Genomic DNA, 12,270 nt, shown 5'->3' on the forward strand with positions numbered 1-12,270 from the left:
GCATATCTCTCATTAGATTTGTTGCTAGGTACTTGATATTTGGGATGCTATGTTAAGCAGTAAAAATGTAAATTTTGCTTGCTAATAGTGTTTTTCTGATAGATGGGCTTACAATTGATTTTTTACATTGACTTTGTATTTAGCAGGCTTGTTAAACTCTCATTAATTCTGATTTATCATCAACAGATTATGCCTCTTCCCATGCCTTGTGTAATTTAATATGGCTGTGACTAGACAGTGGAGGAAAACATTCTTAAAGCTTCTGATCAAAGTGCATGGCACCCAGTGAGAGAGACAAGCAACCATCATTGTTTTATTAAGACTATGCTCTCAGTGACCCTGTGCCAGGCACGCTCTTAGAAGTAGCCCACTGTGAGAGGTAAAAGGATCTCAGGGAGCAGGACCACAGGCAGGGATGATTCATGAGACTTTTGCAAAACCTAGGCAAGAAAAGGGATATGTGAGGAACGTAGATTTCTTGATATTCCATGCCCTTTCAGGACCACAATCTCCCTACCCTCTGAAATGTTCTTCCCCCTTTCCTATTTTTTCTTACAAAACTAACTTAAATATCTCTTTCACAGCAAAACTAGCTCTGCACCTTCAGAGTAAGTTGCTCTGTCCTTCTTTATTAACTTTATTCTGATCCCCTGTGGATTCCAATGCATTCTAATCCCCTACCACCCACCACGGGATAGCATGGTGTTTCTGTCTATCAATCTTCCACCCTCTAGACTCTTAGATTTTGGGATAGTGATCCCTATACTGATACTGTGCTAGACACAAAATAAGCTCACATAAATCTTGACATGCTGAATACCAAACATATTATATGCATTGATTTCATTTTTACTGTATCTCACTGACATTAAACACTGTGGAGGGTTTTTTGTGGGGGATAAGGGGTTAGAAGTATTTATTTTTATATAGGTTACATGAACCCCATGACTATTCAAGACTTACAGGTAGGTGGGTTCTCTCTTTCTCTCTTTCTCTCTCTCTCTCTCTGTCTCTTTCCTGAGGAAACATTTTTCTAAAATGTAATTTGAAGTGGAAAACATATCAAATATATATTACTTGAAGAAAGAGCAATAGATATTTGATAATGAACCCAGGATATAGTGTACATATGAAAATAACATAATCACTGAAGTCCAAAGCTACTAAAACTTCAGACTTAGAGAAACAGAAATATTATAGTCTTGTTTCAAACCACCGCGTCACATTCTTGGTCTCATTTTTAACAGGATAGGATATAGGTTAGGAAGAGGTATAAAAGAGAAAAGAACAAGACTGTGATTTCACAACATAATCTTGGTGAGATGTCTTGTCTATAAAATGAGGAGTGGGTTAAACCACATGGTTCCAAAGTCTCTCCCAGCCCTAATGTTCCAGAAATCTAGGCAGAAACCACATTATGCATTTGAGTGAAATACAGGGAAGGAAGGAGGGAAGGAAGGAAGGAAGGAAGGGAGGAAGGAGAGGGAGGGAGGGAAAAGTTCAGAGTTGAGTTTTGTAAATGATAATAAATTGCAAGAAAAGAGACATCCTTCGTCACCTTACCTGAAGTCACACCACCCAGCCTTCCATGTAGCATAAGTATGTAAAATTGCAAGGCAAAATCTCCTCTACAACAAGACAACCTGAAATGATGATTTGGGGTTATTCATATAGAGATTTTGGACTTGACTAAAAAGCTATAAGCCCTGCAATTAGATTCACTTGGACAGTTTGAGCTAAATGATGTGCAAAGCAATTGAAAATAACACTGAGTTCACTCTCCTTGGAAAGACTCCAGTGTAAACTGTCCACTCGACTTTTTTTGGGTTTTGCAGTTTGCAAAAAGTCTAGTCCTAATTTTAGAGCCATGTAAAGAACTTCCTATCTGGAATTACACAAAGAACATTAGCTTGATCCTAGAGATGTTTTCTATAATCATCTTCCAGAGGGATTAATAAAACCTTTTCACTTAATTGACTATTCACTGAAAACAATTAATTCAGTAACTTCAAAAATTCATTTTAATACATGTAGAACCAAATAATTATTTGGTCTCACTATGATTCACACGCTTTTGCTGAGCATATTAATCTTATTTTGAAGATCAATAGACTGGGTTTCAGAATGCCTTGGTGACTTGCAGCAAAGAAATAGCATACAGCTTTCTGATGTGCTGATGGATATGGAGTCCGTGTGGTCAGGAAGCACTACACACCAGTCCACATTCTGGCCAACGTGGTGAAACCCATCTCTACTAAGAAATACAAAAATTAGCCAGACGTGGTGGCGGGCACCTGTAATTCCAGCTACTCAGGAGGCTGAGATAGGAGAATCACTTGAACCCAGGAGGTGGAGGTTGCAGTGAGCCGAGATCATGCCACTGCACTCCAGCCTGGGCAACAGAGTAAGGTTTCATCTCAAAAAAAAAAAAAAAAAAAAAAAGGAAATCTGGATATCTGAAAACATTCATTCCGATTTTTGTGTCTTTTGCATGCCTGCTTCTCCCACTCTCTACCAAAGACCCTTGAAATTTAAATTTTTGGATTTGAGGGCTAATATGATATTGATTGTGCTTTTGTTTGTCATAGGGGAAACATTTGGATCTCCAAAACACAGCAAACAAAATCAAAGTGAAAAATCAGATCCTGAACTTATAACAAATAAATTATTTGAGAGTTTTGTAAGTTGTTTTGCCTCTCAAATCTTCTCAAAGATGTGATTAGCACTAAATTCGTATCACAGTTTTCTTGTTTACGATAAACTCAGGTAAGAGTCCATGCGGTAGTGTGTAAAATAAACTCTAACGATGCATTTGGTATATATCCCCCGCTGCTGTATTTGGATGTTAATTTTAAAGTACAAAAAGAAAAAAAAATGCCATACCTTCTCTAGAACAAAGGAACAAAGTGAGTTACATTAACATTATTTACATAAATTGGTGAACTCAGGAGGGGTTTGCGACATTGTACATGTTAAAGAAAAATGTTCTTTCCATATTTTCAAAGAAGACAGTCTTGGTTTTAAACAACGTTTGCTAAAAGCAATGATTGCTATTTTCCATAGAAATAAATCAACCTTTTTTTTTTTTTTTTTTTTTTTAAATACAGGTATTTGCCCATGAGGGCTGTGCATTGTCATTGAAATGGCATCTGGTGACAAGCCTTAATGATCTCTTCTCTCTCACACTGTCCTTCTCTCTCAGTCCTTTGCAGGACGTCATTGAGAGGGGATTTTTTTGTTTGTTTTTTTCCGATAGGGGCTGACTCTGTCACCCAGGCTGGAATGCAGTAGTGGCGCAATCTCATTCACTGCAGCCTTGCCCTCCCTGGCTCAAGCCATCCTCCCACCTCAGCCTCTAAAATAGCTGGGACTACAGGCTCGTGCCACCACACCCAGCTAATTTTTTGGGTTTGTTTGTTTTGGTAGAAACGGGTTTTACCATGTTGCCCAGGCTGGTCTCAAACTCATGTGCTCAAGTGATCTGCCTGCCACAGCTTCCCAAGTAGCTGAGACTACAGGTGCCTACCACCATGCCTGGCTAATTTTTGTATTTTTAGTAGAGGCGGGGTTTCACCATGATGGCCAGGCTGGTCTTGAATTCCTGGCCTCAAGTGATCCCCTCACCTTGGTCTCCCAAAGTGCTGGGATTACAGGCTTGAGCCACCGTGCCTGGCTATGAGGGATATATATATACTTTTTAATCAGTTTCAGATGGATCTCCTGGGGCCCCTTATTTCAGTTTTCCTAATTATCATTGTTATTGAACACTCATGATGTTGAGTGCCTTATGGCTTATTGATCCCCAGTGAGGACCTACATAACAGTCTATCAGGGATTGCCAGGGCTCAGTGTGGGGTTGACTCCTTGAGAAAAAATGCAGTGCCTTTTGTGGCAAGATAAGACATTGCCATCACAAGCTCTGGTGGCTTTTAGCAGGTGCTTATCAAGGTCTTGCCATTTGCTAAATGATGATGGTGGTCAGGAATATCATGCCATTTTGGTGTTCACAGACAAACTGCCCAACATTTGATTTAAAATCCCATTTCTATCTGGCAACCTCACACAGTGGGACTTAGCTCTCAGGAGCAGCAGCAGCCGTCTAGCCAATGCTGACTAACTGATATTTTAAAGCCAATAGTTGTCTCTTTGGATCATATCTTCCTCGTTTGAGGGCTCCTTTTTAAAAAATATATGTTTATGCTTGTACATATTTTTTCTAAGTATGTTAAGATCATCTTATTTATATCAGCGCAGACTAAAAGTGGACTTAAACTTTCATTTGGGAAAATTTCCTGTCATTTGCAGATGTGCGGGCACCGGGTCAAGGTTTCCCAGCCTCTGCCTTTGTGTCCATGTTATTCTTTCCTGTGGCTGTCTGTAGAGAGTTGCCATGGCTGTCTACTGCTGCATAACCAGCTATTGCAAAATGTAGTGCCTTACATCAACCATTTCATTATAGTGAATAATTCTGTGGTTCAGGAAACAGGTCAAGGACCAGCTGGGTGAATCTTCTGTTCCGTGAGAGGTAGATGGGGTTTACCTGGTGATGTTTGCTAGTGGCTGGGCTAGTTAGGGGAGTCTGGGATGGCTCCGGGTACATGCCTGAAGTCGGAGCTTGGAGGGGTGGGACATCCTGTGTTTGTTCTCCATGTGGCTTCTCCATGCGGCCAGCTTGGACTTAGGGTAGGTAGATATCTTAGATGATGACTCAGGGCTCCAGGAGAAAGTGTTTCCAAAGACTGAGGCAGAAGTTGCAGGCTGTTAGAAATCTAGCCTCATAAGTCACATAGCTTCACTTCCACTGCAATTTATGGGTCAAACAAGTTTCCAAGTTCATCTCAGAATTTGACTGCCATCTCCCAGTGGCCATAAAATTGTCGTCATTTCTAATCAACCACACACCTTCCCAGAGATCAACTAGACTTTTTTTCATTCCTGTTCTCTTCATTGATTTGAAGTTATTCATTTTCTGGTGCTTCCCTGCACTTCTCAGCCCTTTTGTTGTTGGGTAAGGCCAGGTGACTACTTCTGGCCAGTGTGAATTCTCCACTTTGTGTGTGAATTGGACAATGTGTGTTGAGTTGGAAGATCCACACTTTCCAAACAGTCAAGGAAGTTGAGCTGATTCAGCACCTAAAGGACTAACGATCCTCCTACAGTGGAATTTATAGGGTCAAGAGATCCTGAACTCTGAACTAAACATGAAAACTCAAGAGGACTTCTGAGCTATCTTCCTTGGGATATATATGGGAACAAAGGGGTATTTGGCAGCCATAAAAATGGGTTGCAACAGTGATGGAAATTTTCACCAAACATTTTCCATGTACCCCTAGACTGCACCGTGAGTCCCTGCAGGGAGGTTATCCATTGGATGTCATTTCTCAGGCTAAGGTAGAAGAGTGGCTGTGAGCTCCCACGCCTGACCCTCCCTCTTGGTGTAGAGTGGGGAAGCCATGTCAACATGGCATATGTGCGCAATTCATCAAAGCCCCCAGGATTGGCTGGGGCACAACAGGCAGGGCAGCTGCCTTGGGGAATTGCCCAATCTACAGTGGAATTTGTGTGAATAATGAATAAAGTGCACATGGAGGCTACAGATTGTGGATTTGACCGTCACTCGACCTTACCTCTCCAACACATAATTCTATTTTTATTGTGTTAGAGGCTACTCTTAAAACGGTAACATGTACACAGTTGATATAACAAAGTATAAAGTTAGCCATTGTCTCCACCCTCCTCCCAATAAAATAAAAAACAAAAGTGGTTTTGAATTCCAAGCTCTGATCGCCACTTACCCTCACAAGCTTATGTTATTGTCACCTAGCATTTTTGTTTCGTCTTTATTTATGACCTCAATATTGGTCATTTTTATCATTACTAATATTCTTTAAGACAAATATGTCTTTTTTTCAGATTTACCTATACATTTAGCAAATTTTGCTCCCTTCTTGTTGTAGTACCTGCCTTGGATTTGGGTTTTATTTCCTCCACTGAAGTAAATAGTTTAACCCTTATTTCAAAAAAAAAAAAAAAAGGAAGGTAAACTTTCTAAATTTTTTGTTTTTGGAAATATTTTTATTTTACCTCCACCTCTGAAAAAAAAAAAAGTTCAAGCATGTATAGAATTCTAGGTGTCAGCAATTTTCTCTCAGTGTTTTAAATATATTATTTCACTGAATTCTGTTCTCCATACCAGGGGTCAGCAAACATTTTCTGAAACAGAGAGCTTGTTTAAGAATCTACCACATGCAGACCATGTGGTTTCCATCACAGGTATTCAACAATGCTACTGAAGCGTGGAGGTGGCCATAAAGACATGTGCATAAGTGGGTGTATCTGTGCCAATAAAACTGTATTTGCATAGGCAGCCATCCAGACCATGGGTTGTAGTTTGCTGATCCCAGCTCTATAGTTCAAGTTGAGAAGCCTGCTGTGAATCTAATTGTTTCTTCTATTTTAAAGTAACCTGCTTTAGGTTCGGTTCTTTGTTTTTGGTGATCAATATCTCCGTGCGTTTTAGTTTACAAATGAGTCCTTCTCAGTACTAGTACTTCCTGAATAAAGAGCAATATCTTTAATGAATTTTGGAAGAAGGGTAACTCTCACTTCTTCAAACATTATCATCCTCTCTTTCTACTTTCACCTCTGGAACTCATATTAAATGTATATCAAAACTTCTCTCTCAACCAGTATGGTGCTCCTGTTCTGCTTCCTACTTTCTCTCTTGCTCTTCTGGTGTTGTATGCTCTTTAGATGTTTCTTTCACTCAGTAACTATTTCTTAAACTGTGTCTAATATGCTGTTTTATACACTATTCATTTTTTAAAACTACATATTTTCATTTCTGGAAGTTTTTTTCTTTAAAAAAACTTTGTCAAAATATTTTTGTTTTTTTAAAAAAATTCATCTTGTATGCCTTTAATCATTTAAAAAATAATTTCATAGTGTTTATTTTTCTCTATTTTTATAAAATTTTTATAACTCATAAAACAGTGTTTGTATGAAAATTCACACAAAATTGCTAGAGAGCATACAACTTCCAAAAATGTCTTGGGTTTCTGTTACGTTCAGTTTTCTAAGGATGCACTCAAATCAATGGTAAAATGCAGACTTTATGTGATATTTCATTACCTTTGGTAAAACTATTCTCATTATTTTATCTCCTCACAGTGTTAACTCTGATATCCACTTTGTGCAGGGTCTGCTGTTACTAGGACATCAGAAAACCATTAAGGCTGGATCTATGAGAGGCAAGTATTTCCAAAGAGCAGTAATAGCCCCTTGGGCCCCAGCCCCACTTCATGTATTTATTTCATTGTTTTATCATCTAAAGTTTTTGAAGGTCTAATCCTACAGTTTATTGTTTCTGTTTCTTTCATCAAGACTTTCACTATTGGTGAATTATTTTCTCCTGTGCATTAGGATTATAGATTGTGAGTTCATCATCATTAGGGTTTTATCTAAGGGAATCATGTGATAACTTATTTCTCCAAATAAGGCCTGCATTTACTTCTGCCAGAAGTCTCATGAAAATGTGGACTAGGACTATTTTGTATATTAATTGTTTGGCTTGAAAATTACTGCACTATTCTAGTAATATAAATTTGAACCCCAAATCCATGTCCATTGTAGACAGAATATTGTGAATTCTAACACAGGCATTTCTCCCCATTCAGAATTGAGACTAAGACAGACAAGATTTCAATGAAGGTGTAAGCCTTTACCTGTTTCTGACTGGATGTGTGAATTTCACTTTTCAATATCAACTTTGTTAAGGCTAAAGACACACTTCATCTCTTCACCTGGTATCAGCATTAGACCCCAAACCCTTGAATTACAAACAATAGCAGCAACCTTCCCCAGCACAGAGCAGAAACGGCCATAGCTCCTCCCTCTCTTTCTTCATTTCCTACTTTCCCTGAAAAAGTTCCTTCACATTTTTGTTTTTGTATTCGTTTTTTTCTGAAGGGGAAAATACAATTTAAAGGACGTTTGTTAGGTTTTACACAGTGACCCTTTGTGGTGGGGGGAAGCAGGATTTCCAAATTATATACTCTGCATTATTGTCAGAAGAGGAATGTGCACTTCTTTAATATTTACTAGTTCAGACTTGCTTGGGAAGCAATCTAAAGGTATAGTATAAACATGCTATTTTTAGAGATAGCAGGCCTGCACTTAAATCCATCCTCTGACTCTTTTTTTTTTTTTTTTGACCGAGTCTTGCTCTGTCGCCCAGGCTGGAGTGCAGTGGCATGATCTCAGCTCACTGCAAGCTCCACCTCCTGGGTTCACGCCATTCTCCTGCCTCAGCCTCCCGAGTAGCTGGGACTACAGGCACCTGCCACCACACCCGGCTAATTTTTTGTGTTTTTAGTAGAGACAGGGTTTCACTGCGTTAGCCAGGATTGTCTCTATCTCCTGACCTCGTGATCTGCCCGCCTTGGCCTCCCAGAGCGCTGGGATTACAGGCGTGAGCCACTGCACCCGGCCATCCTCTGACTCTTAGTCATCATTTGCTCTTAACCTTACTGAGCCCCAGTTGCCTCATTTATGAATCAAAATAATAATTCCCATGCTTATCACTCAGTTCAGTTGCAGGGGAAGAAAAGTTATTTTAATTATCTAAAGCAGAAAGGAATTTCTTACAGAGAACGGGGCGCTCACAGAATTGTTGGCAGAGCCAGAGTGGATGGCTCCCATCTTTGCCTCTGGGACTGATGCCCAGAATTGGGGAAACAGCCCCGTGGGGGAGCTGCTGCCTTCCGGAAGCACGGTGTTAGCTGTGCTGCAGGATCAGGAAGCCCTGCACTAAAATGCAGCTATGCTGCACCTGCTGGTCCACATAAGCAAAATCAAACCCTGATGGATGCCCCAGCCCTGCCATTCGACCTCTCCAAGTGACTGGGTGCTATTGTTGATAGATCCATAAGGCCATGCTTACCAGCAGGTCAACCAGAAAGGCAACCCCCACGTCATCCCTGCCCTCTGGATCTGCATCAGGGCTGCTTGTTGGAATCATAGATCACATTCAGGGCCCTCTGCAGTGTGGTGTAGAAAAGCAGGTTCCAGCTTGCCAGCCCCTGCAAGCAGGATGCAGAGCCAGCCAGTTCATGGTGTTCTCCACAGATCTCAAAGGCCAGGCCCAGAATCAACGAAACAACCTGCACAACCTGCACAACCTGCTTGGCACCGGGCTTGGCGTGTAGCAATTGCCCTCATGTCTTCTAGTGTCTCGTGTGCTTCAACACCATCCATTGCCCAGTGCGGCAGAACTTGTGCCATCTCAGGGGTTCCTCAAGCTTGAGCACATGGGGCTCACTCACACTTGCGAACATCAGTTTCACCAAAATCTGATTGTTTTCCTAAAAATAACGTGGAGGTGGTGATTTAGAGATTAAACCCATGGTTCTCCTCCATGGGGCAGCATTACTCGGTCCATCAGACACAAAGATGAACTCAGCAACTATACAGCCACAATGTCAACCCTAAGAACCGCCATTGTGTCTGACAGGGGGAAGCATGGCTATGTCAGCACAGTGGCCTGCATATAGTAAAGAGGGCAGCAATGCCACTCCTGTGTGACTGGCACACACCTCCTCAAAGCCCACAGTGCTCCCTCATGCACTCGGCCAGCCAGAGAACTCGGCTAGACTCCTCACCTGGAGTCGTTTCTCCCTCCTGTTGTGTATGAAATGTTGCCCCAAGTACCTCAGTCTGCTAACAACCTATTCTTCATCCTGTTTAATGTGGAATTCTGCAGGAGGCTGGGGGAAAAAGATATAAGCGCTCTTGTTGAAGGTATTTGATACAAAAGAAGTGAACTAAACTAAAACGATATAAAACTTAAAATGCAATAAAACTTCTCCAGACAACCTTGTCCTGACACTGTGAAGGATATTAAATTATTATCAAGTAGGCTACTCAGACGATTATGCATCCGAGTGTTTTAATGTAGGGGGATGTTAAGTGGACACGAGGGCCCAGAAGTGGAAAAGGCTTCTCAATGACGCATGACTTGGGGCACTGCCTGTCTCCTCTGCGAGCCACACCAAGGCTCCCTGAGTCAGAGCTGTCACAGGGAGTCCTCTGGTTCCATACTGCAGTGTTCATCTCACTTAATCCCCACAGTGACTCTCAAGGCAGGCCCCAGCTGCTGGCTGACACCTTGATTTGTTGCTGGAGAGAGCTGCAAGTATGGACATTTTAAGGTGGATCTTATCTCCTGAGGGGCTAATAGCATACATTAGAAATCTAGTCCCAGAAATCAATTTTATCCCTATACAAATACTGAATTGATTATAAAAAAAATGATAAAGATGTTCCAGCACTTTCGGAGGCCGAGGTGGGTGTATCACTTGAGGTCAGGAGTCCGAGACCAGCCTGGCCAACATGGGGAAACCTCGCCTCTACTAAAAATATAAAAATTATCCATTCGTGGTGGCCGGTGCCTGTAGTCTCAGCTACTCAGGAAGCTGAGGCAGGAGAATCGCTTGAACCTGGGAGGTGGAGGTTGCAGTGAGCCAAGATCGTGCCACTGCACTCCAGTCTGGGTGACAGAGCAAGGCGCTGTCTCAAAAAAACCAAAAAGATAAAAATAAGGTACAAACATATGCTTTGCAAAGATCTATAAAAGCCTTCTGGGCCAGGCGCGGTGGCTCATGCCTGTAATCCCAGCACTTTGGGAGGCCGAGGTGGGCGGATCATGAGGTCAGGAGATCCAGACCATCCTGGCGAACACGGTGAAACCCCGTCTCTACTAAGAATACAAAAATTAGCCGGGCTTGGTGGCTGGCGCCTGTAGTCCCAGCTACTCGGGAAGCTGAGGGGGGAGAATGGCGTGAACCCGGGAAGCGGAGCTTGCAGTGAGCAGAGATCGCGCCACAGCACTCCAGCCTGGGCAACAGAGCGAAACTCCGTCTCAAAATAAATAAATAAATAAATAAAATTTAAAAAGCCTTCTGGAAAAATATTCAAGATATTAACATCACAGTCTTTTTATTTTTGAGACGGAGTTTCGTTCTTCCTGCCCAGGCTGGAGCGCAGTAGCGCAATCTCAGCTCACTGCAACCTCTGACTCCTTGGTTCAAGCGATTCTCCCGTCTCAGCCTGCCAAGTAGCTGGGATTACAGGCATGCACCACCATGCTTGGCTAATTTTGTATTTCTTTTCTTTTTTTCTTTCTTCTTTTTTTTTTTTTTTTTGAGTCAGAGTCTCGCTCTGTAGCCCAGGCTGGAGTGCAGTGGCGCGATCTCGGCTCACTGCAAGCTCCGCCTCCCACGGGGTTTCTCCATGTTGGTCAGGCTGGTCTCAAACTCCCGACCTCAGGTGATCCACCCACCTCGGCCTCTCAAAGTGTTGGGATTACAGGCGTGAGCCACTGAGCGCGGCCAGTGTCATAGTCTTTTAAGGAGTTAGGAGTTTCTGCCCACACGACTCTGGCTGTAGCCCCTTATAACAAACCTGGTGAAACCAGACTCAAGATTACGTCTTCTCTTCCTGGTAAATCTCCTGAATTCTGCCTCCATTCAAAATCAGGATCGTCGGTGCAAATTTTCTCTTTGCCAGCAGGAAGTTTTCCCGTCTCCAAAATCAGAGAACCAATGGCAAATGCCAGGCCAGTCCATCCATCCTCCCATCAGCTTCTTGTAAAATATTTAAATCGGAACACGTTTGCATCTTTGCTGAGCTTCCATTTAGTGTGTCCACTGACTCTGCCATTAGTATTGGAGGCTGCACTTGTTATGGTTACAAGGCTTCTACCAGTGGCAGTGCACACGAAGCTCTGCTAAGTGAAGGACCAGCTGCTTCACAGTTGGATGTGTGGTGCAGTAAGCCGGGTGAGATACATAACTTGTCTAAAGTTTTCAGCATAAGTGTCACTCTGACCTTGACTTCAATTCTAACTAAAAATCTATCTTATTTTTGCCCACTGTGAAAACTCTCTAATGATAATAATAATAGACTTGTTGAACACATGAAAGTTTCAGCCATGAGTAGACATTTATCCAAAGAAGATATACTGTTGGCCAATAAGTACATAAAAATGCACTCAATATCACTTATCACTAATGAAATGCAAATCAAAACCACCATGAGGTCCCATTTCACACCCATTAAAATGACTGCTATAAACAAACACATAACAGCAAAAAAAAACATAAAATATCAAGTATTGGCAAATACGTAGAAAAATTAGCACCCTTGTGCATTGCTGGTGGGAATGAAAAATGATGCAGCCACCTTGGAAACAGCATGGAGTTTCCTCAAAAA

The 12,270-nt window shown here is 41.8% G+C and overlaps 1 long non-coding RNA gene across 1 annotated transcript; it reads right to left on the reverse strand.

Annotated features, from left to right (window-relative positions):
• Window positions 1-975: 975 nt before the first annotated feature.
• LOC103892463 (uncharacterized) lies at window positions 976-11,720 on the reverse strand. The gene is made up of 4 exons (XR_010137109.1): window positions 11,461-11,720; window positions 9,660-9,764; window positions 1,564-1,643; window positions 976-1,017 (listed from the first exon to the last, which is right to left on the reverse strand). It is a non-coding gene; the product is annotated as an uncharacterized LOC103892463 (long non-coding RNA).
• Window positions 11,721-12,270: the final 550 nt, after the last annotated feature.

Source organism: Pongo abelii, chromosome 16 (genome assembly GCF_028885655.2).
Source record: "Pongo abelii isolate AG06213 chromosome 16, NHGRI_mPonAbe1-v2.0_pri, whole genome shotgun sequence".
NCBI lineage: Eukaryota > Metazoa > Chordata > Mammalia > Primates > Hominidae > Pongo > Pongo abelii.